The sequence below is a fragment of the Onychostoma macrolepis genome, chromosome 17 (genome assembly GCF_012432095.1).
Source record: "Onychostoma macrolepis isolate SWU-2019 chromosome 17, ASM1243209v1, whole genome shotgun sequence".
In the NCBI taxonomy this organism is placed as follows: domain Eukaryota; kingdom Metazoa; phylum Chordata; class Actinopteri; order Cypriniformes; family Cyprinidae; genus Onychostoma; species Onychostoma macrolepis.
Window position 1 is genome coordinate 9,682,243 of NC_081171.1, and position 27,512 is coordinate 9,709,754.

A 27,512-nucleotide genomic window follows, 5' to 3' on the forward strand; every position below is an offset into this window, starting at 1 on the left:
AAAAATAAATAAATAAAATAAAAATACAGTTATCTTGAGAAATATTCACTGGCTAAAAAAAAAGTGTATGACTAGCTCTGTCTCCCACATTTTCCCCACTCTTCTATTTTCAAATGATTTATCATTAGCCATGACATCTAAAATGGGGCTTAGATGTTCCTTACTTGGTCCAGCATGTGTTTTTAAATGATGTGTTTTTGTGAGTTGTAAGTATGAATGTGATTCTAACCATCTCAGACAGTCACACAATCTATTCAATGCCATTACAAGACAATAACAGAATAATAAAAAATAATAATAATAAAAAAAAAAAAACTATCTCCAAAGGACACGAATGAGAGAAATTTGAAGTCTGCATGTCAAGATAATGTCAAATTTGGTCAAAATTCTTACAGGCTTTTAACTTTTCTCTTTGGTTATGTTATTCGTGTTTGCATTGAAGTTTTTCATATTTTCTTTCAAATAATTCATTAATGGCTTTCTAATCTCGAGAGTGGATGAAAGGACTTAATTCTAACTAAATGATTTATACAAGTGCTTCTGAAACTAACCCTTATTAAATGAATAACTCCTGCCAATAAACCGTGGGTATCTGTCTTTTAAAAAGTTGAGGGGACACCTGAGAATTCTGTAAGAAATAGGAATAATTCCTCAAAAAGAAAATTGCCTGGCTGTACTTGAAGGATTAAAAGTAATTGTAATTTCCCAAACATTCGGTTTGCGAATGCTGTTGTCTGTAAAAAGATGATAAAATACTCAATGCCCCCTGTCTCTTAGCTTCAACAATAGTCAATCAGACCAGCCGTTTTACTCAACCACCGAAGAAGCTCCATATCAGAAATTAACTTACAGTTCTCCGAGGCCTCAGCAAGCATATGCACAAGGGCACTTTGAGGTTGCTCTCTACCAACTGTTGCCCGTTTGATTTTCGTCAACATATTTGATGGCAAATATCATCATTTTTGCTCTAGGTCGTGGACAGCACTAAAAATAACATTGACAATTTGTTATAAATGGTTGATTATGCATAACATGATCAGAAAGGTTTTTGGCACAGACAAAAACAAACAGCTTGTATGCATGACACCTTGGCATATACTGAATTCTGGGGGCACACAGTAGCTTCACATAATATGCATAATGGGAGGGAAAAGTATCTGATGTAAAGTCTTCATTGACTTAAAGATAAGGTCAAAAACATGTTTTAGTTATTTAAGCATAACATTTAGCATGTACTTTTAGATAAAGCAATTAGGACGTAACTGTTAAGAAGTAAATGACTTTAAAAGTAGCAACATTACAAACTACAAAGCTAATAAAAAGATAACATTTTCAATAGTATGACAGCAGCTCAAGAGTAACAAGCTACTTTATCAGTGATGTAGCATGACAAAACACTGCTGCAAATTAGCATATTTAGCATTGGAAAGTCCAGAAATAAAATACAATAAGATAAAATAGTAGAGCTGCTTTAGAGCAGAATATAAATTTCTCTCATATTTGATGAATATGATATTTTGATACACTCACAAAAAATGCTGGGTTAAATACAACCCAGCACTGGGTAAAATATGGACAAACCCAGCAATTGGGTAGTAACCCAACTGCTGGGTCAAAACAATTAGATTTGTCTAAATATATTAACTTATATGTGTGTGTGTGAGTGTGTGTGTGTGTGTGTGTGTGTGTGTAATTTCATTTCATTTAATATAATTAACATTTTATAAAAATATTAATATAACATTAAGATATTCCACATTTAATAAGAGTACAATGCTTAAAAAAATAATACCCACATTTTTTGAAAACTATGCAGAACAGTGATGAACAGCAGCATTTAACATTCAAAAGTGTATATGCATGACTACATCTAATATATACTTCATAGATTAACACTTATTATTATTATAAGAGTGGCTTGAATATCTTAAGAAACTCTGGGGGTAATTTATGACTTGAGATTAAACCAGAAATAATCATTGGACATTCACTATGCCACAATATCCAACCACACTCACCTGGATGAAAACCAAGGATACAAGCAAAACCTCAAACACAGCCTCAAGCACGGGTATTTGAAAGCTGATCAGTGCTGGCCACTTTAAAAGGCCAATTCAAACAGTCCTCGACTACAGCAACTCTTTAGCAAACTTCCCCAAATATTAAGCCAAAAAGCATTCGCAGATGCTAAACAAACCCAATGCATTTTCCAAACAGTCCTTTTTTCCCCCCAAATACGCATGTTTAACCTGCCATCGCTGAGATCTCAATATGTATGCACACTTCTGCCAATTTAAATCCTGTGTCACTTTCCTAGCTTTGGGATGTGAGAAGCGAGATTATCATGGGGGCATTCAATTCCATGCCACTGACCTTACTCTGGCCTCTGAGCGAGAGGCCTCAAGCCATTAGCGCGAGGGAAAGGCTTTTAAAGGAAATCTAATCTCGTCTGCATCTGATCTGTCCACTTCAGAGTGGAGGAACCTGGCCTGGGTATTACAGCAAACATCCTCTGCCGCTGTATCCCTTTCTTCAGCGTTCAATATTCCCCCTCCACTGTAGGACCCATTTCTGTAACAAACTCCCTGCAACAGGTCTGACCAGCGGCTGTAATTTCACTCAGAGCGCTTGCCCTCCGAACCCGATGTACAGCAGCACTCGACTGTATCCACATGCTCACCCGAGCTCAACACAGGCGCCAGTGTTTAGGAACGTGTCTCTGCTTTGTTCACGGTTTTCTTTTTATTTTGGTTAATTGTGGGTAAAGTGTCTCGCTGACAGGTTGCGGTGAGGAGTATCACCTGAGATCATCCCACATTCAGCTGGCTTTATACCTGCAGCGGCTCAAAACATAAACCACAAATCCTTTCAGATGTAGTAACTGCTGATTATAGATTGTTTAACTGAAGATCTAAACATATATGATGGGCTTTATGAATTTAGTAGATTTTATAAGGTCATGTGTGCTCTGATGTGACCAGGAATAGTAACTGAAACAGAAGTTTCCCAAAGCAACCCTGATTCAACAATGAATTAATATACAATATCCTACTGACACGAGCTTACAAGGATCAATATATGGAAGAAACATGTATGCATTTTATTGATATTGTGAGAGAAAATACAAAGCTAAGTTATTCATAGTCCACAATCCATCAATTATTAGGTGGGGCATTCCAGTACAATTTTATCTCTGTTGAAACGAAACGAAACAAAACAAAGACAAAAACAAAGACAAAACCAAAAAATTAAACAACACAAAGAATTAAAGACACAAAAAACAAACAAAAAAACAAAGGAATGTTTCTGTTGTGATTTTTAAAGAATTTGTATAAACTTAACACTTACAGAATTATTTATAGAAAGATGGAATCTAACACGAACATCTTTGAGTTTTTTCACAAATTTTCTGACATGTACATATCATCATATCGTCTTCAGGAAGGGGTGTTTTAAAGTAAGACTAACTAATTTTGAAAAAAACAAAAACAAACAAACAAAAAAAACATATCCACTGATAATACTTAATGATGTTAAGCTTTTCCCTACCAAAATAACATTACTTCCTAGAGCATGATGTCATTAAGGACCTACATTTTGTTAAAATCCAAAGGGATTTTACAAAAACTAACAGAATGGTAAGCAAAATTGAGGACACATAGAGGAAAAACATGAAATATTATCTAATAAAACTATTCTAATTAACTTAATTCTAATACTAGAAAATAATAGTAGTTGTAATAATGAAACAATAACACTAGCAAATACAAATGAATGAAAATGAATATTAAAAGTTAGTGTTTAAATGCGTCCCTTCATTTGATTGTGATCAAATCTAACTACTAGTATAATTTCCATCGTTTTTAATCCAATATATGATAGGGACATTAAAATATTACACAATATGTTAAATAATAGATGCATGTAGTGTTGTTTGCTTAAACAGTGGGATGGCATAAATCCCAATGCTAAGATTGCTATTACACATTATTTTACTCTCGCAAACTTCAATCAATGAAATGACTCTTTTGAACAGCACTTTTCGTTTAGTGAGATAAATGCAGAAAATAGAGAGAAACTAGCGCATGTCTCTTGCTGAGATCGTAATCAGTTCCTCGTCGCTCTGGTTTTCTCATCCCTTTCCCTCTCGCTCAGGTTATTTTGGGAGTCATTTTTGGAAGCTCCTTGACCTGCACAGAGCAGCACCTCCATATTCAAAGAACCCTCCCTTGCCAACACCCCTCATTTACAACCCATTACTCAGTTCTGCTCAGCTGAACCACATCCATATATTCTTCAAGGCCTGGTTAAACTTAATCATTAGGTTAACAAGCTCCCTTCCCTCCAAATGATGATCCTCTGAATTCTAGGGATTTGTTCAGGAGGGTGAACCAATAACTGGCTAGGCACAAAAGACAGAGGCCTTCGAATTAGCACAAAATAATCACCAAAAATTGCTTTGCATATTCAATCACTTAGAAGACTGCCAAAGTAAACAAACACACAAACCCCGGCCGCGAAAAAAGCCTTTAAATGAACTAACATTTCCTCAAGTAAACAATCAAACAGTCGAACACTCCGACACTGTTGTGAATCGCAGTCAACCCTGACAGACACATCAAAACAAAATACGCACATAAAGTCCAGAATCAAAGCGACTTATTGTTTCTTTACCGCTCCACATTAAAGTAAGATATGTGAGCACAATACAAATCAGCTGTAATGAAGGTTTACTTTTTTTTTTTTTTAACTCAGTACTATAAAGAGATAGACGTGTTTTTTTAAAGACCATCTGCGATACATATATGGCTGGCATCGTACAACTCGTGTAAGCTAATTAATTACAACTGCTCAAGAGGCAGTCACATGTCACTGTTTTAGCACATCAATGGCACTTAAACATACTTCATTAGCTTGACGTTGATGTGTGAGTTTGTGCATGGATTCCACTGAGCTGTCAGTTTACATCTGCTCTTACGGCTGTTTAGACTGATTTTCATCAAAGACAACTGTGTTTATCTTTCTAGCTCCTCTATACATGTAGGTCACCAAGAAAACTGTCATCTATAATGTAAATAGAACATAAAACTTACAACCTAATATCAAGCTATCTACATGGTATATATGTATATAATATGCAGTATATAAAGGAATTTTATTTCAATATATATATATATATATATATATATATATATATATATATATATATATATATATATATATATATATATATAAAATATAAATTTACCTAGTTCTTGATATATAAATAAAATATTATATAATATGTAATTAAGTATAGTATAATATATAAGTAATATATAAATGTATCTTCTTTTTAATATATATATATATATATATATATATATATATATATATGTACAAATTAATGTTATATACACACGTGTGTATATATAATGAGCAATTTAAAATATTTATTAAATTATTTAAAATGAAACAATTTAATGATCACTTTTTATTAGCAATATATGTATACATACATATATATACACACACACACACACACACACACATATATATATATATATATATATATATATATATATATATATATATATATATATATAAATTAAATAATGAAATTATCCAATTATCTATTCAATAATTAATTTAGTTGTCCTCTTAATATATACTGTGTATACACACAAATGATTTCTATTTTTTTTATATACGAAGAAAACTACATATTAATTGCACATGGCGGAATTTAAAATTGCACTTGATAGATGTACAGGAATTAATAACAAATAAAACTTTCACCAGATGCTTGAAGTAAGTTCTGATATTGGCCAATCCTTCGAGTATCTACAATGTATCTACAATCTACATTATTTTAATATGCTAATTATTCAGAACTACTGAATATATCAAAGCACCATGATACCAACACATTGGGTCAAAGCAAGGCAAAGCACGTGAACCTCCTTGTGTTTGGCTATCTAAGTTTGTGAGTGCGTACTTGTGGGATTTTCTGATGGATTTTAGCAAACTTATCTTGTATGCCTCTGTTGGTTATTTCTTCTGGTGGCCGTGCAGCTGAACAAACAATAGCACATTTTAATGTGGTACCTTGCCTTCCTGCCATGCATATTCATGACGAGCCCACGCCTGGCAGTGACACGGGGGTGCGGCAGGGATGAGGCGTGCTTGTCGGAGTGTGTCACGTTTCCAGACCAGCGAATTTTTTTGATTAAAGTCCCTTATCCGTTTTATCATGCATATCCCTTGCCTGATTAAAGTGATCTGATGCTGACACTCACAATGTCAGGGTGAACTGAGGAGGAGCTCTCTCTCCACCTCCCCGAACATGCCTGGAATCCCTAATCCCCTCAAAATACATCCGTCAGTCTGTCCCTGCGTACAGTATGAACACGGGCATCTCGAATATACAGCAAAACACAAGCACCAACCCAGCGGGTTACCAATGTTGCGATGCTATATATGAAGTAGTTCCTAACCATTTCTACTGTTAAGATTAAGTAACATGCACTATATATAAGTGCATATTATGGTGAAACATCATACGCAACCTACCAAAGACACATTTCACATACTTAACACGTATTAATCCCAGACCGCAACTTCCCCAAGTTGAGCAGTTGATGCGAATGGGGCGCATTTGTTAGGAGGAGTGAATTGGTGAGGGACGCACCGCTAGTCAGAGAGCGAGCGAGAGGGAATCTTTCCCAGAAAATGTTGGCCTAATGAAACAGCTGGGGATGACACAGTTGAAACTATCCAATTGGAAATGATAATTAATGGCATTAGGGCACAGAATGCTTTGGTGCCGCTAAGGATTAGAACACTTTAGGTTGTAAGTTTCGAGATGTAGCATAACTTTTTGGAGGCTATTTCTTATAAGAATTGGCAAGTTGCTCTGAGGCAACTGCAGCTTTCATGATTCCACGTCACCGTCATGTTTTTGTTAACAGGTGAAAATAAGATGAATAAAAAAAATTAAAAATTAAAAAAAACATTTAATTTGTAATTAAATGTTTGTTGCGGTGGATTTTACAAGAAATTCTATTTTAGTCTTTCTTTTTCAAAATGTTCTTTAACTCAATGTACTTGTGGTTTCTTTGGAAAGAATTCCGAAATGTATTTAACAATTTCTAAGTGTTTGTTTCTACACCGATCTTTAGGCAGGGTTAGGGACTTCATGATAAGTTAATAATACAAAAAAAAAACACAGAAGTTGAACAAGAACACTGCAAAACACAATTTTGGAGTGTGTTTTACATACAAATACAGTCTTTCTACAAAATGTCAAGTTTAATTCAGTGTTACCTGCTGTTTCTTTGCAATGAATTGTGAAATTTACTAGAAATTTCCACGTTTTCACGTCCACTTTTTCAGTAAGCAACACTAAGCAATTTCACTTCATAATGAGTTTACAATATAATATAACACAGTGCAAAGTTCAACAAGAAAAAAAAAAAAAAACGTACAAGAACAAAAAAAAAAAACATGTATGTATTAAAATGTATATATATTCTTTAAAATAGGATAAATTTACTTAACTAATACGACAGCATATAGTTAAGATTTGTTAACTATGGATGAATATGAGCACATTTTGTTTTACTGCACTTGTTTATATTCATTTATATTTAAAAAGCCCTGTGTACTAAAAGCACTGTGGCTTCCTTAGTAAAATTAGTTTGTTTTATATTATATAATATTATAATTTTACTGAAAAATAAGATACAAAATACCTGTTAAAAATAGGATTTTATGCAGTGAAGAGGTTCCTACAGGATGACTATCTTCAAAAGTTGTTCCACGTCCACTAAGAAGAGCCAACACAATTCATGACTTTAAAATAAAGATTTTTTGATTAAACATTGCAAAAAAGCAAACCTCTCTCCCAAAAAAAGTCAAGGGAAGGGACAGGATGGGCTGGGTTAGTATTAGTTGTCAGCCAATGATCAAATAGCATCGACGGGAGGCAACTACAGAGTGCCTTGCTGGCAAAGAAATATAACGTCCAGATTTAATTCTGATACCAAGAAATAGAATTTCAAAGCTGGATGTCTTATCGTTGGCATGTCCCTTTGCTGGACTGATTTCCCTAGCAAAACCCTGTCACTGCTATTATGTTGAACATGGAACCAATTTACTGCACCAGCTAAACAGGGTTACTGGTGCTCCTGTAACCCCCTAAATGTTTGAAGTTATCACAGACGTGAGGGAGAAAAAGCATTTTGAATGTTGGCTGGAAGGGGGGAAGGTTGAAGAGACTGTAATTGAAAAGTATCAATCAAAAACAAGGCAAGGGGCAGAATGGAAGCCATAATGTTAACCCAGTCTGAGGAGCACAGGGACCAAAATGCATTTCCTTTGTATAGGTAATTCACTTGCTCTCTCCAGACCATAAGCCCCCAGCCTGGGCCCTGGAAAATATAAAATAAATAAATCCTATCTCCGGACAAGGCTTTTGGATTATCAAATGGAGCATGTGCCCATTACAGGCCTGTTTTGTGATGCTATCTGGCCGCACAGATAAGGGCCGACTGGTCAGACGTTTGCAATTTTGATACATGCCAACTAAAGAGCTTGTGGATGCATCCTTTTTCATCCGGTCTTTCATGTTCAGTTTGACTATAGCCTATACTGTACATGGCAATCATGCGAAATAAAGAGCTTGCGGTGTGGATGAACATTTCCATCCATCCTTTCATGTTGAGCTTGAATATAATCAATATTTGTACATGAAATTCATAGACTGCATATAGGTTGTGTCAATCCAGTTGCATAAAATCTTTCTCTGAACATTTCCACAGACCCTCAGCATTCTTTTTTAGCACCTTCAGAGTCCCCAGACCTCCAAAAAAAACAAACCCTGAACTAGAAAAAAACAAAAGAAAAAAAAAGAAATTTGATAAATGATAACTGACCCCAGGCCACAATCAAATTGAAGCATCCGTTCAAAGGTCAGGCTGTTTTTTTTTCTTTTCTTTATTTACAGATTAAATACGTTCTGCGGTTTGAAATTGATCAATGTTTCATATCTACCATTTCTTCCACTTTTTGAATAAATTCTGAATGGTTTAGCATTAAACAGATACACACTATTTCTAGCAATCAGTTTAGAGGTGGAGTTGTGTGAAGGTCATATGTATTGACCTCCAGATTATGCAGTTCCAATGTCTTTGAAACAATCTAAGTGTTGCCATACATTACAATAACTGTATGACATACAAACCCCTTCAAACTAGGATGGTTAAGCAGCTTTTTTATGTACTCATTATACACCATATGGAAACGCAATAGGGTCTTTCAAATATCCCATTTAGCAGACCAACATCCCCCAAAAAGTACATGTTTTCTTAACACTGCTACTGTCAGCCGTATAAATAATCTGTTAAATAATTAAATACATTTTTTTTTTTAAAAGGTCACACTACAAGATCGAAGCTCATTCAAAAACATCTTGTTTTGGTGTTTTGATATGATGTGTTACATAAATGCATAACTAAAAATAAAATAATTAAAAATAATAATAAAAATACTTGACATAAAATAAATGGTAACTGTAATAAAATAAAATATAAAATAATTTCTTGAGCTTATGTTATTTCAGCTAGCTTCCAAGGTAACATTTCTTAAAGGGGTCATCAGATGCCCATTTTCTACAAGTTGATATGATTCTTCAGGGTCATAATGAAAAGTCTATAACATACTTTGGTTAAAATTTCTCAATGGTAGTGTAAAACACACCCTTTTTACCTTGTCAAAATCAGCTCTACAGAAATCAACTCATTTCTTGCATGTTGCTTTAAATGCTAATGAGCTCTGCTGACCCGCCCCTCTCTTCTGTGGTGGTGATGAGCTGTGCTCTGAGAGACTGTTTACTTTAGCTGTAAGTGAAGCTGGATCATGAATGATTTGCACGAACATAAACGCATTTTGGCAGATCGGGGGGCAATATTATTTGTAGGTATTATATAATTATATCATTATTGGGTAGATGTGTACACACACTGCCAACACACATTTATGTTCAAACAACATGTAAAAGTGAATTTAGCATCCAATGTCACTCTAATTTCATTTTGTTTAATGTGATGTACTAAAATAACCAAAGACTAAAACTGAAAAAAAAAGTTTAATATTTTAAACTAAAATATAAAATTAAAAATATTAAAAATATTTGAATAAATGGTTCAGTGCTTAAAGATCAGGCATTTGTCTCTTAAAACAGGGAGAAAGATTTAGTCCTGTAGTGTGCGCTTGAGTTTACGTGAACAAATGCATTGAAAAAAATTCAAACAGCACTTATCATATTGTAATGCCGCCGAAGATAACCTTAAATTACATTACAAAACATCCGCTCACTATGACTTCATAAAGTCGCTGATGGGGGATGTATGACCGACAAGCGAGCTCATGGCAAACACATAAGTCAAAATCACACCACGTTAAGATTCACCGTGTCTTTCCGAGCGGCCCATCCAGCTTCCTCTGTCCAGTCATCCATCTACCCCCACCCATCCCGGCCCATCTATCTGTCTCCGAGCTCAATGCCTACGTGCCTCTTCGCCGGCCCCATTTCCCCCCTTTGCACAAGGAAAAAAAAAAACAGCATGGCCAAGGTTTTTAATTCAAATTTCATCTCCAGTGCCGCGGCCCGTAAGCTCACTCAGCAGCCACTGGAGTCTAAAGTGACTCTAGGGAGCCCTCTCACAGTTCTATATGCAAATAGGCCTGCACCTGGGCAGTGGAGCAGGCCTGCTGAGAGCTTACTTATGCAAATCTGATTGAGTGAGAGCATATTGCTGGAGCGCGTGCGCGGGCCGCCGACACCACAAGTTATATTTCACAGGATCGGCTGCCTCCGTGTTCCGGAAGAGGGGGAGTGGAAGAGAGGGGGAAAGAAAGTAGGGGAAAAAGACAGGGCGCTGGCCATTCCAAGAATGGAGGGCTGTTGGTTTGATGAACACCTCGGCTCTTTCTCCCTCCTAGATTCCACCCTTCTTGGTTTTATAGCATCAGGGGGCAGATGGAGTGTAAATGACACAGGACCTCTGTAATTTCCTATGCACACTTTGTAAATGGGTTGACATCTCAATATGTCCAACACACCACCATCACTGAGTGTGGTATTAACCCCCTGATTAAGTGGTAAAGGTTGGCTGCAGTTCAATCTCCAAACTGAAAGAAGGCCTTGATGTAGATAAATGAGACTGAAAGCGAAGAAAAATCAAACAAATGCAAGGCAAATCAGTAACTAAAAACAGACAGAGAGAAAGACCAACAGATACATCAATGGATAGACAAATATACCTACTGACAGATAGACATAGCTACTAACATAGAGAAGGACAGACAGACAGACAGACAGATAGAGAGAGAGAGAGAGAGAGAGAGAGAGAGGCAGACAGGCGGACAGACAGACAAGACAGGAAAATGGATAAACAGATAGTCAGGCAAATAGACACATATAGAAAAACAGACAGAGATAGATAGATAGATAGATAGATAGATAGATAGATAGATAGATAGATAGATAGATAGATAGATAGATAGATAGATAGATAGATAGATAGATAGATAGATTTTTAATACCTAAACATACAAATATGCTCTAGGTGTAAAACATTGCTGATGATTTGATTACCATAAACAGACACCTTGAATGACATATTTCTCGAGAGTGAACTATTCTGTCAGATGTCACATGATCAGTCGGTCACACCAGTGGATGGTTCCAGCAGCAGAACATCATGTACGGAATCACATTATAATTTCACCAGGTGTAGGAGCATGTACCCATTTGTTAAATACATATGCATGATTGCATGCACTTTTGATCTCCAAGGCAGTATATCAAATCAATCATTAATTTTTGAACAAATTTATCCACTTTACCATTACATAATTATTGGAGATTACAGTCAAGGCTGTTAACATATCAGTCATGAACGTATACCGACTCGTGGATAATGACACATATTATTACTGCTAGACTCAGGGGAACGAACCGTAGCTTAGCGCACTGGGATAAAAATATATACAAGTGTGACTGGGCAGAGTCTTTTGTTTTGGATCCCTTGTGTTGTGGTCTGTTGTTTTTCTCCAAACAACCCCCCACCCCCCCAAAAAAAGAAAAAGAACAAAAAAGGTTTTCTTCTATTGAAGTAGAAAAAGCAAAGGAACTGAAGGGAAACAAACACATTTCCTCCCAAAAGTCAGTGATGAAAAAATGCTTTTCTCGTTTGTCTATGCCTCATGCACTTATAATAGCCCAATTAAGGAAAGAAAATGCTTGTTTTCTTTAGGTGTGTCAGAAATTGATTATCTCACCATGCGCAGACACCCCAATGTTCAAAGATTACTGCTGTTAAGCCAAATCAGGCCGTTTATTCACACTGTCAAGGACTCTCGAGCCCAAATTGCTCTAATAAGTGATCGTTTTCACACTTGTTTAGTTTTTAAAGTGCTCATGCAAAATACAATAAAAGGAAAAAAAGGAATGGGGGTTGGTTATGGAGAGCATGCTGCTGTTCCTTTTAATAAGGGTGAGCATGTCATCCATGGTAGTCATTTTTCTGATGGTGTTCCTTCTCAAACGTGCCTATGCAGCTCTGCATGAGCTCTAATGTCATTTAAAAAGATTAGCAGATTTGTCCCTCACTGCCGTCTGATGATGCATCAGCCAATCGCAGCCCTGAAAAGATAAGCCTGACAGGGTGCGGAGCACTCCCGTTCCACATAAAAGAAGTAAAGAAAAAGAACAGAACTGACCAGAAAAGGAGAAAGTAGCTCATATACATGTGGATGCCAGAAAAGGTCATCTCCGATGCCGGCCCATCATGCCCTGTCTGCATCCGAGCCTCTGACAGATGAGCAACAAAAGGGTCCCTGCGTTTCTGATTGACAGCTTCTCTAATTGTATCCAGTCATTCATGACAATTTGATTAAAATATTACGCCAAAGTCTCGCCCCCTGTTTGTTCCGTTGCTCCAAATCTAATTTTGATTTAAAAAAAAGAGAGATTAGCACCACAAGCGTGACTGAGGATGCTGTTCACTTCTACATGATCTTTGTCACCGATGTAATTTTAACATATGTATAACTTTCGTTTCGCTCCCTTTGTTTTTTCCACCGAACAGGGAGAGGAAAAAGAATTCTATTTTCAGAGAAGATGCTAATTTGATGCATCACTATAAGTTCAAATCACTAATACAGAGTAGCCATCCCAAGATTCTATCAAGGTCCTGCCCGTACTATCAAAACTTTGTCTAGTTAGGGACCTAAAATGGAGGTACAACCAGCTGAGGTGTGACTGTTAACACCGCAGTGACCTTTTCTCCAGGAAACGCGAATCATCATGGTGATAACCACATTAAGGTCATATCCATTTTTGACCAATCTAGCCTTTATTGCAATTAGGTGCACCGAGTATTAAGGTGTCAAAAAGAGAAGGGATCCTTGGATCAGTAACTCAATGTTTTACCTCAACCCTAGTGCTAACCTATGGTACGATGAATGAAATATGGCTCTCAATCTTTCTGATAGAGTGATCTCAGCAAAATAGAAATTGTTCGTCCTTGTTTTAGGTCATCAATTCAATTAGTTCATCCACCGCTAAGACTACAATAAATCTGAGCAATTCAACCTCTTCCTCCTGTTAGAACACCTCCTATTACCCTCCTTCAGCCCTCATGGCTCCTGCCCTTCCCCTGAAAGAAAAATAAATCCATTGTAATATGATAGCAGTGAGTGGGGGCTGATTGGGAGGGGGGCGGCTAACAGCTAGGAGGATTTCGGAGAGGAAAAAATACATGTATCATTCACCTGATTTGAATTGTAGCTCCATTTTTTGAACCTCTGCCAATTCATTTTGTACATTAAAAATTGGTCAGGGTTGATAAGATTCCATTTTCACGGTTGGCAATGCAGAACTGGAGAAAGAATACAATTACAGACCCCAGAGTAAACTCTCCGAATGTCAACTTGATGTAAATGATCAAGAGCGGCTGCACAAAAGAACAGGCTTCAACTTCAACGTCAAATCCCCCTCCAACTCTCTCTCTCTCTCTCTCATTCTCTTTTCTCTCACAGGGACCTTTTCACCCCAGTGATCTTGCCCCCGCACAGCCAGTTATGTAAACCAAAGCTCTAGTTCAGTCTGTTCTGGAAACGTTGGCAGAAAAATGGGCATTTTAAAATAGGCAAAGGCTAATTGACTTATAAAATGTTTAAATCAGGGGTTCCCAAAACTTTTATTGTCAGCCGAATATTTACTTGAAAAGCTCCTATTATTTTAATAATATTTGCTTGTTCACGGTTCTCTCATGAGTCACACGACATGTAAGAAAACATAAAATATGGAAACACAATTTTGTTTTTTCAAAATTAAGTGTATGATTTTGAGATTTTTGTTTTAACAATAGAATTTTTTGGCCAGGTTTTTTGTGTATATATACACACGTCTAGTTACAATCCAAATATTTTTTTTGTCGTAAATACTTCACTTTCAAACATTCAAACCCTTAAGCTTTTAACATGTCAAATACCTTAGTATTAGATCCCATTCGGCATAGCCCTGGTGCTCTTGTGGGAAACGCAGGTTTGATTATGACTTGCAACATGTCCTGGCCCCCTTCCCCTTTTTACTATCCTATCGATAAAAAAGAAAAAAAGAAACAGTCATTAATTGCATTTACTTTGCAACAGTAAGAGTCGATGTGAACTCTTTGAATGCTTTCTGAAATACAGCCACGGATAAATGTCTGGTAATGAGAGCAGTATGTAAATGTCTCTGGGCACATCAGAAAATCAAATGTCAACCCCTTTGACACTAGGGCTGTTTGGAGAGACCTCCGTGCTATATTTCGCTCTGGTGTCATCACCCAGTGCCAGCCAGGGCGGAAGCAGCTGCATGGGGCGACACCTCATAATTACAGAGCCGTGCTACCGCCATATTATCAGACAATATTGGCCTTTCTCTACAGTCATCTCCATCTAACCTTTACAGACAGCTGCCCTCCTTCTTTATCACTATTTATGCATATGTCCCCTCAACCAAACGGATTAGATTTCGATAATGACCGGCATGGCCCCATTAACAGAAGCTAGACGTACGGACATCGGAAAATAGGGTGGAAATCAAGCGCAGGTCAGTCGTGCGCAACCTGTGTACAAAGCTAGCATTATCATAGGTGAGAGGTCCTGATGAATAAATGCACAAACTACATGATAATGCCTAAATGGCACACAGTGCCGCCTCGTGGGTCATTGTCATAGTTTAACAAATAGTTCTGGCAACAAAAAGGTATAAACATGAGGGTTGTTTTGTTTCTAAGAGTATAATTTGTGCATATTTAGTTTGGAGTTCACTAATTACTGTTCAGTTTTTGTAATCAAAATGTATTCACCCTCATATCATTAAAAATCTGTATATATGACTGACTTAATTCTGTGGAACACAAAAAGAGGACACGTGTAATGGTTGCTGTTTTCCATGCAACTTCAATGAATGGGAGTTTCAAGCTTCAAAAAGGACACAAACGTATCATAAATTATCAACAACAAAAAAAGTGGTCCATACAGCTTTTGCATTAAATGGATAAATAAAGTTATTCACTGATAGTTCTTTTTCTCCATTAAGCTGTTATCTGCTGTAACTGGATCATTCAGTCTGGAGGGGAACTGGATCAGTATTTGTGAATGAATCACCATAATTGGTTTTATGAACTGGATCAATGATTCATTGAAATGAACCAACTCAAAAGAATGAATTCTTTATCCCAATATCGAATATTGCTACTTCATGAAGATGTAGAACTTGTGCAGATATTAAGATTTTAGCGAATGATTTAAATATTTGTAGTGAGCATCACAAAGTTATTGCATGAATTCAGAAGCATTGAATCATAGTCATATAGACCACTTTTGCTATATTTTTAATATGCTTCTGCATCATTTTTGAAATAGACCCCATTCATTGCATGAAAACACTTGTCTGTAGAATTCTTCAAAATTCCATGGAATGAAAAAAGTCAAAAAGGTTTGGAACAGCACAAAGGTGAGTAATAAATAACAATTTTCATTTTTTGGTGAACTATCCCTTTAAGCATCAAAACCTATATTGAACATGAGGAGAATGCATATTTTGTAATCTGCACATGGTGCAGCAATATGGACATGAACACAGCAGAAAATACCCCTGCGGACCCACTATCAAAGTCACAAGGAGACTAGATTAGAGCAAATAGACCCCGTATCTGTTTGACTGTAGTAAACACACTGTAAAGCGAGATTCACAGGTGGCAGAATGGGAATATGGAGGAAAAACAGAGTAGAGTCCAAACACACGGCATACTCAGAGGACTCGTTTTCTAGTTGCGCCGGTATCATCGTATCATAACAGTTTGGCGACTCTCACATCTGTTGCACTGCCTACAGAAAACGTAAACGGCACTGTAGAATACAAATTTTGCTGCCTGACAGGCAGTTTGACAAAGTGGAAAGTGCTCTGAGATTTCTTCTTGGTCAAGCTCCTTGAGGTGTTTTTTTTTTTTTTAGGAACTATAAACAGCCTAAAAGTTATTCCTAAAAAAATAGAGAAATTATTTTTTTAAAGGAAAGATTTAAAAGTTCACAGTTCATTGCTTTGAGGCTGTTTTTTTAAAGGCACTGTAAAGTCTTCTGAAGCCATACAGTTGTATTGTCTGAGAAACAACCCAAAATGCCACATTATTTCATGAGTGAATCATTCATACCATTTTGTGAACTAAAACTAATCACTGAAATGAAACGACTCAAAATAATGATTGATTCATGTATCAGACATCGCTGATTTCTAGTGAATAACAGCTTTTTGGGGTTCTGTTAATTCTAATCAAATGGAAAAGAGCATGAAAAACACTCTTTCTGAAAAAAGCTTGGAAAAACATGAATGGTACCAGTAAATGATGACAGTTTTTCATTTTTGGACAACCTATTTCTTTAAATGTTGGCTTAAGCATTTTAACATGTCCACTCATCCCTGACTGTATTCAAATGATTATCTGTCAAACATATAACAGAACCCCAAAACTTTAGCATAAAAGTTCCAAAGTGCCTCAGTGTGCGATGTGGCTTTGATGTGCTTTAAGTGGGCTGATGAATTTCAAGCATAACATCCTGCTTTCATGATGCTTAAGATCATCAATATTCATTCTGTTCTGACAGCCCCAGTCGACTTTGTGTAACAGTAAACGCTTTAAAGACCGCACGGAAAAATTGGAGGACGTCAGTCTGTCTTTGAGATGCGTTCATCAACCGAACCGCTCATAAGCGGCGTACACAACTCGCACTGGACACAGGTCCTCTGACTCTTCTGGAGTGGCTCGATGAAAATGGGAGTTGACACCATTTGCGAAGTGGAAATGAGGATAGGCATTGCGCATAGCTGGAGCGGATGCCAGGGAACTGACGATCTCTCACCCCGACTGGAGAAACAGCCTTTGACACCCGCATGGCACCGCCATCACTAATGACCACATGGCCATTTCAAAGAGATAAAGAAACACGCTCCGACAACCATCTGATGGGCCTGAAGCCGCAGTGCAGGAAGAGGAAATGGATCGGAAGGGGTTACTTCATTATGCAGCAAATTAGAAAAATTCATAATTTATCATTACACCCAGCCGAAATGCCACCCGACTGAGCCTCACCCTGTGAAAAACATCACGCGGAAAGGGGAAAAAAATTACTGTCAGAGGCCTGCAGCAGCCAACGGGCAAAATTAATATGCAAATGTATGCAAGAAATTAAAAAGCAGAATTACACAGGCAAATGAGGTAGCTACACTTGAATTGTTAGGATTATGAATAATTACTGCGAATTTCCTGCTCCTAATATAACTTGTTTTTTGATAAACAAAGACTTAATTATCGAGATGCGCTGGAGAATTTCCGCGGCACTCATTAATCTTGCAGAAAAAACAAGTCCCCGGTGGCCGGCGGTAATGAAGAGAGCGTGCCCTGAATCGGCAGAAAGATCAGAGGCACCAGGGTGCCAGGGTAGCAGGAATGAGATGACAGTGCCACTGTCCCTCACGCGTACCCAAGAGTGTCATAACTTCTTCCCCTAACTATCAAAGGGACTTATTTATGCTGGCAACCGAGCCATAAGTCCAATTTTACGAGGCCTGCAGCGCTTGAGGGATAGTATGTTGATGCGCTCTGGAAATGCCACTTTTGTCGGCTCCCCCAGCTTGGTCCCCGCTGATAGCGAACGGTAATGGACCTGAAGGTTGCTGGCAGACGAAGGGAGTTGGCACACCGTGGCGCCAACCTACAGGGGGCCATCGGGGCCAGGCACTGTGGGGACACGTGCCATAGGTCTTCGGTAAGGAGCTGGAGTCCGGTGGTGCGGTGGGGGCGGGAGAGAGGGAGGGAGGGGGTTCAAGTCTTCCCGGAGGACGGTGGAGCAGATAAACATGGACGCACGCTACAGATGGCTTTAATGGGGCCTGCAGGTATCGTTTGTTCTTCGGGGAAATCAGCAATCTTCCAACCTTTCCAACGAGTCTGAGGTCTGAGACAGACAGGACCGTATACACAAAGCGGAACTTGCACATGATAAACAGAGGATGAGAGAGATGGAGAGATGGAGAGAAACGCACACACAGAAAGGCATGAACACAAGTCAAGGGCACACTCCTTCTTGGCACGCTTGGTGTCATCTGATCTGCTGCGCTGGTCCCAAAAGTGAAATCTGAACCCAGAATGAAGATGAATCCAGGGCCCAAGTCTGGCAACAATATTTCATTTATTTATTTATTTATTTATTTGACTTGCTCTGAAATATATACTTTCTTTATGGTTCTAAAAGGTATATATAAGGCACATCAGAGACTAAGAAAAAATTACAATGTTATTGGCATTAGGTGAGGTGGTCGTCCATCTCCAAGACGTCAAAACAAACCTAGAACGGACTGAAGAGTTAATAGAGGACTTAGGATGAAACAGAAAGATTGTGAAAATCTTGCTCTGTGCATCTGCTCCCACCATGAAATAAAGCTATATTATAAAATGGATAGTTCAATGCTCATTCAGTTGGACATTCATTGGTCAACACAGGGGTCCACAAGTCATGCTTAAATAAACAATACAGTAATGATATGAAACACTTGTTTATCTTGTGGTAGGATGGCAATTAAACTGCATGGTTTGTCATTAATATCTATATGTTGACAAAATTAAGCAAGCTATAAGTTATCATCTCATGATGCCACTATAATTCAAGATATGAGGACCAAAAAAAGGCCCAGTATATATTTGTCTCATATTTATATCATGGATTAGCAATAGAATATGAACAAGAATGCTGTTTTTCCCCTGCACATTGATTGCATACAACAGTTCAGTAAGGGGCAAATTCATAAAGGCAGTCACTTGCTTTGTTTCTGAATGAATCATTTGTTTGAAGGAATCGGTTAAATGTGTGACTGAATGACTCACTCATTAAAGAAATAGTTCACCCAAAAATGAAAATTCTGTCATCAATTACTCACCCTCATGTCGTTCCAAACCCGTAAGACCTTCATTTATCTTCGGAACACAAATTAAGATATTTTTGATGAAAAAATATATTGACATAGACAGCAACGAAACTGACACGTCCAAGGCTCAGAAATGTAGTAAGGACATCGTTAAAAGAAGAATTGTTGAATATAGTCATTATTTTTGTTTTCTTTGCACACAAAAAGTACTCGTAGCTTCATAAAATTATGGTTGAACCACTGAAAATTGCAGATGTGAGTGTGTATTTTAAAGATGCACTAGTGTATCGGGTGCATATATACACACTCTTAACATGCCATAAGGTTTAACTACATACCTACAATTACAGATTACATGTATATATATTTTGTTGTAAAATTTTGTAGGTCAACACCAGATACTTCTGTATCAATTAGCCAACACTGCTGTCATGCTGGCAGCTCCTGTCTGTTGTTTCAAAACAAAACCATCTATCCCAGTGATGTCTAGCTTTAAGCTGACAGGGGGCTTTGATGCTGCGATGCTGCTCTCCAATGGAACACTTCCACCCAACACTCACCTCTCACCACACAGCCAGCGCTGTCTAGAGCCGGCCTGATAGACATGAAAAGCAAAATATATCTTTAAGGAAGCCCTGCCATGCCCCATAAATTACCTCTGAAAAATCTGAAAACAAGCCTTCTGATACTTGTCAAAAGTATCATTTCGGGAAAAGGGGGGCATGAAAATTAATAGGCAACAGTTCCTCACAGGTGATGGAGAGGAGAGAAATAAAAGAGTAGAGGTGGTTTTAATTTTCAAAGGCTGTTCCACCAATAAGAATGCCATAGATGCTGTCAAATCAATCTGAAATAAGCACAATGGACACTTTGACTACATAATCAAGTCTTACTTCCTTATAAATATAAATAAAACAGATACTGCGACTGAGGTGCAGATGCTAGCTGTGAGATCCCTCTTGTTTTGTAGAGCCTCATGAACAATGCTAGTATATTGACTACAAAGTGGCCACAGGAGGTCATGGACCCTCAAACATTAAGAGACCACTAAGACCCAATTAGAAGCATGGTGACCCAGAGGACCATGGCCCTTTCCTTTCAACCACCCTCTGTGGAGCTTCATTACAGGAAAGATGCACGGATCTGATCTCCAAGGACATTTTGGACAAACCAACAGGGCTCATCTTCCTCTAAACACGCACACAAACACACCATTATCACAACATCCAAAAAAACAACAACAACAAGCAGGGTTTATGTCCACGATGAGTTGAGTATGCATGCAATTAGGCGCAGTGGAAAAAGAAGAGACAACAGATGGTGAAGTGTTGAACATGCCATGATCTGGTCAAGCAAGGACATGGCAAGCTGGTGATTACACCAGCACCCAAAAACAACAACTGCATTAGAGCTGAAAATGAGGTGATAACTGTCGTGCTATATGACAGGCTACAAGACCGGCTAGTAGGGAATAGATTACTAAACAACATGTTTTATGCTGGTCTGTAATCGAAAAGGCACAAAGGGGAAGCAATGGACTAATATTTGCACTTAAAGAGACATTTCACCCAAATCAACCCAAAATGACAATTCTGTTTTCTCTCCCCATGTTGTTCAAAATCTGCATGGCTTTCTTTCTTCAGCAAAACAACAAAACACAACACACGCACATGCACACACTCAAAACAAAACAAATAAAAAAGTAAAAATAAAAACAAAAAAGAAATCAAAAATTTAAAAACAACAAAAAGTAACCAAAACAAAACACGAAATATAAAAACAAAAAAGGAAAACAAAATAAAAAGGAAAACTAAAAACAAAAAAGTTAAAAAGGGTAAAACAAACAAAATAACAAAAGCTGCAAAAAAAAAAAATAATGTTTTGAAAAATTTCCATTTAACAAATGAGAATGAAGACTAAAGCATATCCAAATTGACAAAACCTGAACCGTGTGCAAGTTCACAATGATGAGGTGAAGTAAATGAAGACGATTTCTATTTTTACCTTAAAGGGGTGGTTTACTGGTTTTTTCTAGGCTTGATTGTGTTTATGGGGTGCAGTCTAACGTGTTCATGATTCGTTTTTTTAAAAACGCATTATTTTTAATATAATTTACCTTTATTCCACACCGCTCTGTCCCTTCTCTGATAAACGCCTCGATTATTTCCTGTTTTTATGAAGCCCCTCCCTCAGAAATACGTGATGGGCTCTGATTGGTTAGCTGGCTCAGTGTGTTGTGATTCACTAAACCGCCGAGCATGCGTCTAAATGTCCCGGCCCACAGCTCAGCGGCATGTGCTCCGGTTGTATTGTAAACAATGGCGTCGTCTATATTGCTTATCAATTTGAGCCCGATTGAGATGCAGAGGATATTAGTGAAGAGGATCGTGCAGAACATGTGCAAGCACGGCTCTTAATGGTATGTTTGTTTGTTTGTTGTCTCACACTTTTAGATACGCTGTTATTATGCTACTGCTTATGTTAGCTTTTAATATACGGGTTTATTCTGATTAAAGCTTTAATACAGTATGGAAACCGCACACGCGTCCATTTTTAACGCTTCTCATTGCTATGTGAAAATGTATAATTGGAACAGTTTGTTGGCGCTGATCTGACGATCTGAATGAGAGAGAGAGAGATGCAGAGCAGAGCAGGGCGACACGAGGAACAGTATTAAGAACGGCTGTTTTAGAACATTAATTTTGAAACTTGTGAATCCATTAGAATCGTTAGAAGACAGAATCACGATTCGTATATGAATAGATTTTCGTATATGATTAGACGAAAATAACCGTCATTTTTATCGTTCTGGTCAAATATTGCAGCGCAAATATTATTAACATCTTTAATATGTGAATGCTGGCAAATGACCATGTAATGCACTTCGCGGAGGCAACCAACCTCCACTGTGCGTCGGGTGGTTCTTCGCCTCCACGTCGTGCATTCAAATCGTTTAATGCACAGCTAGCCGTTGATTATCCTGTTTATGCCATGGTCATTTGCCAGCATTCACATATTAAAGATGTTAATAATATTTGCGCTGCAATATTTGACCAGAACGATAAAAATGACAGTTATTTTCGTCTGTATTACTATTCAACTGTAACTGTATGTTACTATGGTTACCCATGTTTATAGGAAGCGCATTAATATAGAACGTGATTAAACTGACCTGGAACTACCTGTGCAGTTCAACGAATTTAATCAACACCTGCCAGCCAATCAGAATCGAGTATTCAGACAGACCATGGCATAAATATAAATATATATATACATAGTGGTGTGAAAAAGTGTTGGCCCCCTTCCTGATTTTTAAATTCTTTGCATGTTTGCCACACTTTAATGTTTCAGATCATCAAACAAATTTAAATATTAATCAAAGATAACACAAGTAAACACAGCATGCAGTTTTTAAATGAAGTTTTTTATTATGAAGGGAAAACTAAATCCAAACCCACATGGCCCTGTGTGAAAAAGTGCTTGCCCCCTCCTATTAAATCATGAAAGAACTGTGATTAACCACATTATTTTAGAAAGCTGAGTTAAATTTCACTAGCCAAACCCAGGCCTGATTACTGCCAGACCTGTTGAATCAAGAAATCCCTTAAATAGAACCTGTCTGACAAAGTGAAGCATGTTTAAAGAGCAACACATCATTCCGTGATCTTAAGAAATTCATAAACAGATGAGAAACAAAATAGTTTACATGTATCAGTCTGGAAAGGGTTATAAAGCCATTTCTAAGGCTTTGGGACTCTAGCGAACCATGGTCAGAGCCATTATCCACAAATGGAGAAAACTTGGAACAGTGGTGAACCTTCCCAGGAGTGGCCGGCCTACCAAAATTACTCCAAGAGCACAAAGACGACTCATCCAGGAGGTCATAAAAGAACCCAGAACAGCATCTAAAGAACTGCAGGCCTACTTGCCTCAATTAAGGTCAGTGTTCATGATTCAACAATAAGAAAGAGACTGGGCAAAAACAGCATCCATGGGAGAGTTCCAAGGCAAAAGCCATTGCTGACCAAAAAGAACACAAAGGCACGTCTCACATATGCCAAAAAAATATCTTGATTATCCCCAAGACTTTTAGGCAAATATTCTTTGGACTGATGCGACAAAAGTTGAACTTTTTGGAAGGTGTGTGTCCCGTTACATCTGGCGTAAAACCAAAACAGCATTTCATAAAAAGAACATCATACCAACAGTCAAACATGATGGTGGTAGTGTGATGGTCTGAGGCTGCTTTGCAGCTTCAGAACCTGGATGACTTGCCATAATTGATGGAACCATGAATTCTGCACTCTATCAGAAAATCCTGAAGGAGAATGTCCGGCCATCAGTTTGTGACCTCAAGCTCAAGCGCACTTGGGTTATGCAGCAGGACAATGATTCCAAACACGGCAGCAAGTCCACCTCTGAATGTCTCAAGAAAAACAAAATTAAGGTTTTGGAGTGGCCAAATCAAAGTCTGGACTTAAATCCAATTGAAATGCTGTGGCATGACCTTAAACAGTCCATTCATGCTCGAAAACCCTCCAATGTGACTGAATTAAAACAATTCTGCAATTCCTCCACAGCGATGTGAAAGACTCATTGCCAGTTATCGCAAATGCTTGATTGCAGTTGTTGCTGCAAAGGGCCACCCTTTAGTGCAACCAGTTATTAGGTTTAGGGGGCAAGCACTTTTTCACACAGGGCCATGTGGGTTTGGATTTTGTTTTCCCTTAATAATAAAAAACTGTATTTAAAAACTGCATGTTGTGTTTATTTGTGTTATCTTTGATTAATATTTAAATTTGTTTGATGATCTGAAACATTAAAGTGTGACAAACATGCAAAAAATGTAAAAATCAGGAAGGGGGCCAACACTTTTTCACACCACTGTATATATGAAGTGCAAAATTCAAATACAGGTAAGACACCTGTATAAAATATTTATACATGGAAAATTCCTTCATATTAAAACAGTGCATTGTGCCCTATTTTTTATTACAGTGTAGTGTGTGTAAAACAATATACCCATTGCATAACAATTTAAGAGTCTTTCTAAGAGTATCTCAGGGTGTATGAATAAACGGTGGCAGAATGTAGTATTCTTGCCCAGGGCTTTCCAATAATGTCCATTTCTCCCTCAGTGTCTTATAGAAAGAACTGCTTTCTAACTTCTCGGGAGCCCTAAAGACATGCCTCTGGATATCCTGGCAGAGAGATGGCAGTTAATGTGTTTGACCAAAGATCTGAGTCCCACAAACCAGAAGGATCATGTTTTAATTGAAGCCCAGTCCAAACCAAAGCACCAGGATTTTTAACACATGGTTGGGAGTTATAAATGCAAATTTACAGCCCTCGTTTTGCCAGAAATGTGCCCCTCTAGATACTTAAAATGCTAAGATTTATACCCACGGTGCAGTGGACACTGTCTGATGCGATGCCAGTTATTGCAGGGCACAGGGGCATGTTTTCGCCCTTACGCAGAGGCAGGGTGGGTTCTGCTGGGTTGGAGTCGTGCTTCATTTGCACAGAGAGCGTGAGGGCAGCTGTTAACGGATGTGATTGCGCTGTGAAGCGAGCGGTTTGTGTGAAGAGGTGATTAACATAGGTGGGAGATCGCACGTATACGTGTCATCAAGAGGAGCTGTTGATTCTAGCCTGGGGACCAAAGGCAGCGGTTTCATGTACTATGTGTGTGTGTGTGTGTGTGTGTGTGTGTGAGAGAGAGAGAGACAGAGAGAGAGACAGAGGGTGTGTTTGATTGTTCTCAGCAGGCTAAGCACAGAGCAAGAGTGCAAAATGATTAGCCAGTCTTTCAGTTATCATTTGAAGTTGGCAACGATATATTATGGTTTGTGTCCCATTTAATCAATAAATTAAATTAATTAACTCTTTCATGCCAAGCCTGTATATGTCATCTTGTCAATTACCACTGAAAAAAATAACTGACTTTTCCCATAACTTGTAAAAACAAACACAAACCATGTAATGTAACATCTAGATTACCTTTTTTCTTTTTTTCAATACACACAAAGTTCAAAAAGATTCATAATTTTAACACAAATGTTGTATTTAGCAAATCTCAAAATGAATATCCATTTTACAAACTGTAAGTGATGCCTAAACTCAGTTGAGACATTTCTAATTATAGAATTTTTAGAAATATTTTGAAATTGTTTTTTAATAATTTTGTTTTGTGAATGTTGTTTTTAGTTTTTTTTATATATATTTCTATTTAGCTTTTATTATTTGTATTATTTATGTTGTTGTTATTGTTTTCATTATTATTTTTTTGCACTTAATCTGTTTATTGAACTTTTACAAAAAATACAGCAGAATAGTAAAAAAAAAAAAACACTTTTTTCCACTCCACCCCAACCAATAAATAAATAATTAAATTAAACAATCTAAATTGAAAATACATACAACAACAAAAAAGAAAAAGAAAAAAAAAAGACTGCTGACATGCTCTGTATGAATAATGAAAGTTTAGAAATAAAAAGAATCTAGCCATATATCAAGTTTACACACATAATTGAACATACAAAATCTTACAAAAAGTTCCACAACCCCCCTCCCCCCCAAAAAAAATCAATATTTAGGTTTAAGTATTTGTTATATTTTTAGTAAGGTTAATATTTCAACATTTAAAATAATAAAAATAATTTTTAATAGCTTTAATCAACAAACACTATTTAATCAACAAAATGCCATCCCAATAGACTTCCATTCTAAGTGCATTACTATAAATCCAGTTGTTTGTTTTTACAGACTCAGGGACGAGTCAAAATGATTGTCTGTGGTAATCGATAGCATGCCACAGACATTGTCGACAGAGCTTAACTTGTTTTGAACTTGAAACAATCCTTTAAAATCTAAAAGGATAATACGGTTAACTATTCCCATTCCATTCCCCTGTGCAAATGTGCTTTCCTGCATTTTCACTTCATTAAAATTAAAACCGAGAAAATACACCCACTCGTATTTCTACCTACATTTCAGAGAAACATCTTCCAAAGCGGTTAGCCAGGCTCGCGTAGTTGCTGGCAGCCGATTGGCTGAAGTGGGGTGAAGGGAGGGAAGTTCAGTAGGCTCATGGACTCCTCTGAGGAGTTCCCCTCAAGGCAGTCTTCAGGCAAGCTTCGGGACAACACCAACATGCTATCACCACCCTGTGGAAAAACAGTCTGGAGAAGACGGCACTATCCACCGCTAAGAACCCATCTAATTGTAAATTTATAGATGCATTAAAAGTTAACATTACCCTGATAACTATTTCCATGCCAACCACAGGGAACAACAGCCATTGTGTTAATAGACATTTCAGTACCCGTAAAAAGAGACAAAGTAAAAGGAGTTTATGATGAAGTACCTATCTGAACAAAGCACACATGGCGTTTCGTCATTCAGTGAGGAATTTAACATTGCCATACACACACAAACAAAAAAATCAACATCTAGCGAGCTCTGATTCAACTGAAACACTTCATGCTCACTGCCATCACTTTTAGCTGGAGCTTCCAGTCAAAATAAATAGCAACTGATTGGGGAGTGGGCTGGTCTTTGTGATTAGTCTGCCTTTTATCCTGTGTGGCAGAAACATTAAAAAATCTACTTCATTACAGTATACAGCATGCTGTTTTGCGGCGGTGTCCGTGTCCTACTAGCCTTAAAATGAAAAGACACGCAAGTCACAAATTGTTACATGCAAACCTTGTGCCTGATGAATTTATGAGAAAACTACAACCTCGTTCTTGCAAACAGAGATGGAGGGAGGGGGATGCGAGAGTAAAAGAGAAGGGCGGTAAACACAAGCGGACTGGTTTGAGGCCACATTTCCATCCACAGAGGGCAAATTCAACATGCCACAGTTCACCAAAGGATAGTTCACCAAAGATGAAAATGCTGTAATTTACTTACCCTCATGTTGATTCAAACCTGTAGGACTGTCTTTCGTCTGTGGAACACAAAAAAAACATTTTGATTAATTTACTTGTCATAC

At 37.6% G+C, this 27,512-nt stretch overlaps 1 protein-coding gene across 1 annotated transcript in view; it reads right to left on the reverse strand.

Moving 5' to 3' along the window:
• Positions 1 to 27,512, reverse strand: part of vrk1 (VRK serine/threonine kinase 1) — a 75,622-nt gene that overhangs the window by 16,143 nt on the left and 31,967 nt on the right. The window contains exon 14 of the mRNA XM_058748739.1: positions 26,506 to 27,467. The gene's annotated coding sequence lies outside the window, so the exon portion shown is untranslated. The remainder of the gene's footprint in view (positions 1 to 26,505; positions 27,468 to 27,512) is intronic.